The sequence below is a fragment of the Asparagus officinalis genome, chromosome 5, assembly GCF_001876935.1.
Source record: "Asparagus officinalis chromosome 5, Aspof.V1, whole genome shotgun sequence".
Lineage (NCBI taxonomy): Eukaryota > Viridiplantae > Streptophyta > Magnoliopsida > Asparagales > Asparagaceae > Asparagus > Asparagus officinalis.
The window spans coordinates 109,215,624-109,223,157 of NC_033798.1; the positions used below are offsets into that span (position 1 = coordinate 109,215,624).

Sequence of the window (7,534 nt, forward strand, 5' to 3'; positions counted from 1 at the left end):
GCAAAGAACAACTCCTTATGACAAGGAGTCAACAGCTCCAAGATCAGAGTTGAGATCCAAAGTATTCCGAAAATTTATCTCAGTCAACCGCAAACTTTTGAAAACTTTGGAGGGGGTTCTGTAGGCTGTCTAAAAATCATAATAGATAGCTTATCCCCCATCAAACACCGATGATGGAAGTTACAATCTGACGACTTCCAGAAGGCTACAATTTGAAGACTTTCACGTAGATCGCTGAAGGTTACAATCTGACGACCTTCACGACAACCGATGAGAGCTCTAGTTCAATAGCATTCACAATCAACATTGGGAGTTACAATCTGATGACTCTCATATTCTCAAGGAGCCAAGACGAAGATTACAAGACAATGATCTTTGCAACGATATGATAAAAGAGATTACTTGTTGATAATCTCTCCAAAGCAAGACGCGTAACTCATCACCGCGCTCTAAGACCAAAACGCGGAGGTCCTCCCTGTGTATCAACACCAAAACGTGGAGGTCCTCCCCGTGTATCAACAATAAAACGCGAGGGTCGAACCCACGTTACAACATCAAAACGCTGGAGTCAGACCCGCGTTACAACATCAAAACGTGAGGGTCGAACCCACGTTACAACATCAAATGCTAGAGTCGAACCCACGTTACAACATCAAAACGCTGGAGTCGGACCCGCGTTACAACATTAAAATGCTAGGGCCGGACCCGTGTTTTTCAATACCCAGCGGATACCCAACTCCGCGTCTCCAGTCTAAAATGCGGAGTTAGGGTCCTGAACGCCAACGTGGGCGTTTGACTCGTTCAAACACGAGCTGAACGATTATAGGAACCGTTTTCCCCACGATCTGAGGAAATCACGCCCACTTAGGAGCAGATTTAGAGGGCAGTTACAACCTCTTATCCCCCTTTAAAAACTCAACAAACCCAACGGAGTAAAGGGTTAGATTTTCAGCATCTAAACCGCACGGGTTTGGAGGTTCTTCAGGATCTCAACCGCACAGAGAGGCAGGAGAGACGAAATCCTTGGAGATAGGATTTTTGAATCGAGTTCAGAAGATCAAATCTGAAAGGATTCTTCAACAACAGAATATCTGCTTGGTCATTAATCGAATATTCGGTTCTAACAACTCTATTCACAGAGTTCTAACTCGTTCAGAGTTCTTAAACTCGTTAAAGAGTTACCCATCAAAATTTCCACAGAAGTTCATCATTCCTACGAGATAAAAGACGGTCGGATCGTCAACGGAGAGCAAATTCGACGTGAACAATCGAAATGTCACTTCATCGCTACCGAGAAGAACCCAGTTTTAAACAAAGGGGAGAACCAAATTCGTTCTCTTCTCTTTTGTAATCAAATTATAACCGGGATCGAAGAAATACAAGTCAAGTTTCTTTTATTCTCTTCATTGTAATTTTTTTAACATACACGTGGTATGAACATGTAACCATATTGATCTTATAATTAAAATTCAAGGGAAGCTAGTAACAATAGTTTAATTTAAAAGAATATTTCTTTAAATCTATCTGGTGTTAACTAGGGGGCCTAATTGTAAACATTGTGATGATTAGAGGGATGTAATAGAAATTTCATTATTTGAGTGACTAATTCTAAAATATTGAAGATTTGAGGGACTACTTTGGAAATATTAAAGATTTGTTAGTGTTTTTTATATATCTTTATGAATTTTTATTAGTTTATTTAATTATAGCTACATAATTAAATCACATATTCAATACATCATACTACCTTTAGAAGCACAAGTTCGGGAAAATCTTTTGATAGACAAAAATACCCTTAGAATTCAAATATTATTCCATTAAATAAATTAATGAGATAAATAATGTCTACCAATATGTTAGAACACAAAAAATTAGTGTTATTGTATAAATTAAAGTAACTGTATATAATTTTACCAATATGTTAGAACACAAAAATACATAAGTATTATTAATTGATAGACGACTAAATCACAAAAAACTGATAAAAGACTATAATGTAATAGCTTAACATTAATTGATTATAATTTATAAATATTTATCTGTAATGGTAATAATATTTATTAGGTAAAAATTTATAAAGATTTATTACATTTAACACTGTAAAAAATATATTACATTTAAAGCTAATATGCAGCGCTCCTTTAGAGTAAGCTGCCAAGACAAAATGATCTATATTAAGGCTCTTTATAAATGCAACATAAATTCAAATTACTAATATATACAACCATTATAACATTTGAAAGAGGTATGATCTTAGAAAACCTACTCTAAAATTCATATAATTAAACATAATAATAATTTACCAATATACAGACACACTATCGCACCTTTAAGACAACGATAACTACCATTTATAATAGAGTTGTACAGTGATTCTATGTTTGCAAAAGTTGCAATAAGAAAATAGATAAAGATACTAATAATAAGTGTCCAGATGATAAATGTTGTAGAATCGCTGATGATTTAGTACCAAGGTTAAGTGATATCTTCTTCATAAAATAAATATATCAAAATTAAATATTTATATTATAATCTAAAGCAAATTAACAATAAAAAATTTAATGTATTTAGTTCAAATCCTCATAGAAAATGACACATACAAAGCAAATATAACATTATGACACAGCAGAAATTCTTATTGGATGCATAACAAAAGAATTCATTGTAGAGAAAAAAGAGGTAGCTCCTAATCTTATTTAAGTAATAAATTAAAAGCATAAAAAATTCATATATATGAAATTAAGATTTATTCTTATTGAAATAGGAAAAAATCAAAGTTTGTATTGTCAGAAGTTTGTGTTGAATATAAGAAATATATTCAACTTCTTTGTGAATTTAGACGAGAAGACAAAAGATGAATGAGCCCAAGGAAAGATAACATGCTCTAGTCTCATATCAAAACCGATGTAGATGATGAAGACACTACTACTCTAGAATTGGCTAGGAAAAAGGTAAAGATGAAGAATGGTTGATCTCGACTCAATAAAAAATAAAATAGAAGTAACAAAAGATAATGTTTTGTAAATTGTTATAGAATAGTTTTATTTTTTAGTAAAATTAGGAATCTTTAGAAGAGATTTTCATAAACTATTTTAGTGCTTTTATATGCATATGTAGATGTTTTTATCATATAAAAGTGTACTAGAGTTAGCATTAATCTTCAGTTTATGATTTTTTTATTAACCATTTTCTATCATTTTGGCTCATTTTAAATCAATCATCTTGGCTTATTAGCTTTATTATTCATCTTCCTTTTATAATGTTATTTTTTCAAGTGTTTTCACTTTCATAACACTATACTTCCTCAGGTCAAACTCGGTTTCATGCCGATCCAAATGAAATGAAAATTTAAATTGGCTTTAGATTATATTTATCTCCTGACAATTCAACTATCAATATAAAAATTTAAACTGGATGTAGCCTATTCAAACAAATATCAAATAAATAAATAATCAAAGTGTAATCGAGGAACAAATTTTAGTAAAAAATAAGCCAAAAACACTTAATCAAAGTGAGCAAATTATTATCAAAGAGTAACCGATGAATAAATTTTAATAAGAAAATAAATCAAAAATACTTAATCATAATATTTAACCACGTACATAAAATCTAGTAGTCTAAAATTTGGTGCTCTAAATATATCCCCAAATAAAACATCACTCTTCCTCCATTCTATTCGTTAACCAGCTTTCCCCCAAAAATTTCCCCCAAATTCTAAAATTCCGCCCTCTCTAATTTCCAGCCCCCTCTAAAATCCCTAACCCCAATCTCTGTTCTCTCTGTTCTCTCCAGCAGCCTCCATCAACCTTCGTGCATCCTTCCTCTCTGTCTCCTTCTCTTGTGTTACATTACATCACCTTCTCCTTTCTTCTCCTTCCTCCCCCAATCGCTTTCGTCAAACGTCAAAAACCAACATAAGTGCTCGATCAACCTCTATTCTCCCCTGTTTTATTTTTATTCGTAGTTCTCTCATTATAAATACAAAGCCTGGCTCTATTCAATCTTATTATTGCATAAAACTTCCTCAACCTTAATTAATTAACCTCTGACAATGGGATCCATGTCTAACTTTGACCAGCAGCAGGGCTCGATCCCCAAGAGTTTGAGCTTTGATCACCTCCTCGATCTTCGATTTCGTCGGTGAAAAGGGTGCCATCGGTGTCGAATCTGAGGTCGAGGTCATCGATGGGATCGGAGAAGGGGATGCCAAAGAAACCGGATCCTAAGATTGTTCGTGCTGCTACTGGTTACATCCTTAAGGATGTGCCTCACGTGACTGATTATATCAAGGATCTTGCTTTATTTTTAATTTTAATTAAAAATCTTTTTTTTTGGGTTTTGCCTTTGTTGGCGGTGGTGAGTTGATGCCTGTTAACAATTGCAAATTAGAAGCTGTGGTATTTGATTTTTAACTTTGCTTAAAGTGGAGCTTTTATCATGTTCCATTAATCTTGGCTCTCGTAATTTTGAGTGTGATAGCAGATAGCTTACACAATATTTCTAATCACCCTTGGAACTTTTCCCCCCTCTTTTTATTTTACTTAATGAGTTTGGCTCATCCATTTGTTATTTTCTTTTGATAGACATATCCCAACCTGCTGCAAGACAATCCTTCATATTCAGTGGTGAAGTATGCACCCATCTAATTCATCATTCGAGGTGAGATTTTGCTTGATTTTTATTCTGTTGCATTCAGCTCAAGTCTCTGTAAATCTATAACTCAATTGGTTCTTAAACAACTTATTATGATATTCCAATTGTAAACTCAGATGATGCTGAACATGATGTACCTTACAACAACTTCAAAATGTAACATGCTTTGATGATAGAGGAAAAGTTTTTAGGCTAAATTTTAAATAAATTTGAATGCTATGATGATAGAGGAAAAGTTTATTTTTTAATTGTGTAATTTGATAGTTTTTTATTTTCTTTTGGTATGTTGTGATATCTAGTTTGTTCATAGAGTAGAAATTGGAGTGACTATAGTTCTGTGTATGGACAAATGTTTGTCTACTTTACTGAGAATTTATTTAAGTTTTCCTCTGTTTTAATACAAAATCTTGTGGAAGAGCCACTTTCGTGATTTCTTTTTAGCTTATGTTGTTTCATTTTATGGGAAAGGAGCAAAGGGGCTGGAAGAGCCACTTTCGTGATTTCTTTTTAGCTTATGTTGTTTCATTTTATGGGAAAGGAGCAAAGGGGCTTTACTTGTATATATGACGTGACATATATGTATTTATTATAATATTTTTGGTATATATATATCTTATATGGAGTGATAATCTTTTCAGGTTAGAGGAGGTACTCCCGTAGGGAGCAGCAGTAAGATACGACATTCTAATGCAGACGACACTGATAACAAGGATGTCGACAACGACAAAGACGATGACGAGGAGTGAGTAAGACTTGTATTAAGACATATTATGACTTTTGAATTTTACCTATATGTAATATATTTGTGATTTTATTACATAGTGAATGAATATTATTTGAGCATGCGAGATGTATTGTGATTGTGATTATATGATGAGTATTGTTCGATATTGTGGATTGACGGATGAAATTGGATGGGTATTCATTCGGAATGTGAATGTATATCATGGTTGATTTTATGATATATTGTTAAATATAATCATTGGATTGATGTCGATACAGGCTATATGTGTATTCTCGTATGTGAGGCTACTAGAAAAGTAATTTTTTTGCGTAAATATATACATTAGCGATGGATTTCCCCGTCGCCAATGCACATTGGCGACAGATTTCCCCTTCGCCAATGCACATTGGCGATGACAAGATTGTCGTCGCTAATAAATATTGGCGACGGGGTGCATTCCGTCGCCAATAAACATTGGCGACGGACAACACGCCATCGCCAATGTATTTTGGCGACGACAATCTCGTAGTCGTCAAAACACATTGGCGACAGAAAGCACCCCGTCGCCGATGTTTATTGGCGACGACAATCTCACCGTCGCCAAAACACATTCGCGACAGAAAACACCCCGTCGCCAATGTGTTTTAGCGACGACGGTAAACTCGTCGCCAATGTTACCCGTCACCAATACCTCTCCGTCGCCAATGTGTATTGGCGAGGGGATTATTGGTGACAGACAATTGGGCGTCACAAATGTGCATTCGTGACGGATTTGACTGTATTGGTGACGGATTTCCCCATCACCAATACTCTGTTTTCTACTAGTGTATTTTCTCAAATATTATTACATAATATTGAATAAGGTATACTTGGCAATGATGGAAAACTAACCTTTTTACAAAAAATATTTAATATTAATAATGATACTATTTATTGTTAATGATAGTATAATAAAAATTTATAAAATATTTTATAGTACTAAATTAGATAAATATTTTATAGTATATAGATAGTATAATTATTTTGATAGTATTACTTGAACTAAGAATTATAATATTAAATAAAATAAATTATAGTAAACCCCCATGAACTTTTGGCATTTTACAATAAATAGACCCTATGAACTTTAGAAATCACACTAAACCCCTAATATTTTTTGTAGAAATCCCCCAATATCTTTTAGATAAATTACACCAAATCCCCAATAACTTTCTCAATGCTTTTTATACCATTTTTTGGTTCTAATTTATAGGGGTTATCTACAAAATTCAAAAAGATACAGGGGGTTTTCTTTAAAATAGAAAAGTCGTTAGGGGTTTAGTGTAATTTTGAAAGTTCATAGGGACTGAAAGTTCATAAGGGTTCAGTGTAATTTACTTAATTAAATAATTATAATGAGAAATAACTATTGCAATATGTTAAATGTATTAAGTGTAAGTATCTAGGGAGCATCAAGGAAAAACTTATTTAATTTAGAGTTAAGTTAGCAACTTTCAATTTGGAGGTGTATATTTAAGAGAACTTATAGAATTAGCAGTTTTATTTAAGAACAATTTTAAATTTGGGGACTTATTTAAAAAAAGTTAGTACGAGTTGATCATTACAAGAAAAATATTCAATTACAATAACTATACAATAATAATTAATTCATACATTTCTTTTTAAGCAAAATTATTATACAATTTATTTATTAACACATATAGTTTTACTATTCAATAAAAAATTCAAAACTTAAAACATATACATTCACGTGCTTTGCACGTGCATTATACTCCTATTAATAAAACTCTGATTGTTCTCTTTCAAGAAGAAAATATCATAAGAGCGTGCAATGGAAACATTCTTCAAACTTATAGTCTGGACTATATCATATGTTGTGGCCATGAAACTAACATCGAAGAAGAGAAAGAGGTTCGTTTAGATTTCAAAAGGAAATAGCTGAACACTGAAGAATGAGAAGAGTTGTTTTTCAAGAGGAAATACATAGTCCTTGTCTGCCATCCATCCTTTGAAGGATTTTCAAACTCAGCAATTATGAATCAAATAAGTCTTTTGTTAGTTTATTTGATTATTTCATTCTGCTGTTAGATCTAAATCAAAACTTGAGATCTAAAACCATATAGCCATGATTAACTCAAAGAGATTAACAATAATCAA

General features: G+C 32.8%; 1 long non-coding RNA gene across 1 annotated transcript; it reads left to right on the forward strand.

Annotated features, from left to right (window-relative positions):
• LOC109840628 lies at positions 3,658 to 5,522 on the forward strand. Its single transcript, XR_002246963.1, has 2 exons — positions 3,658 to 4,659; positions 5,292 to 5,522. It is a non-coding gene; the product is annotated as an uncharacterized LOC109840628 (long non-coding RNA).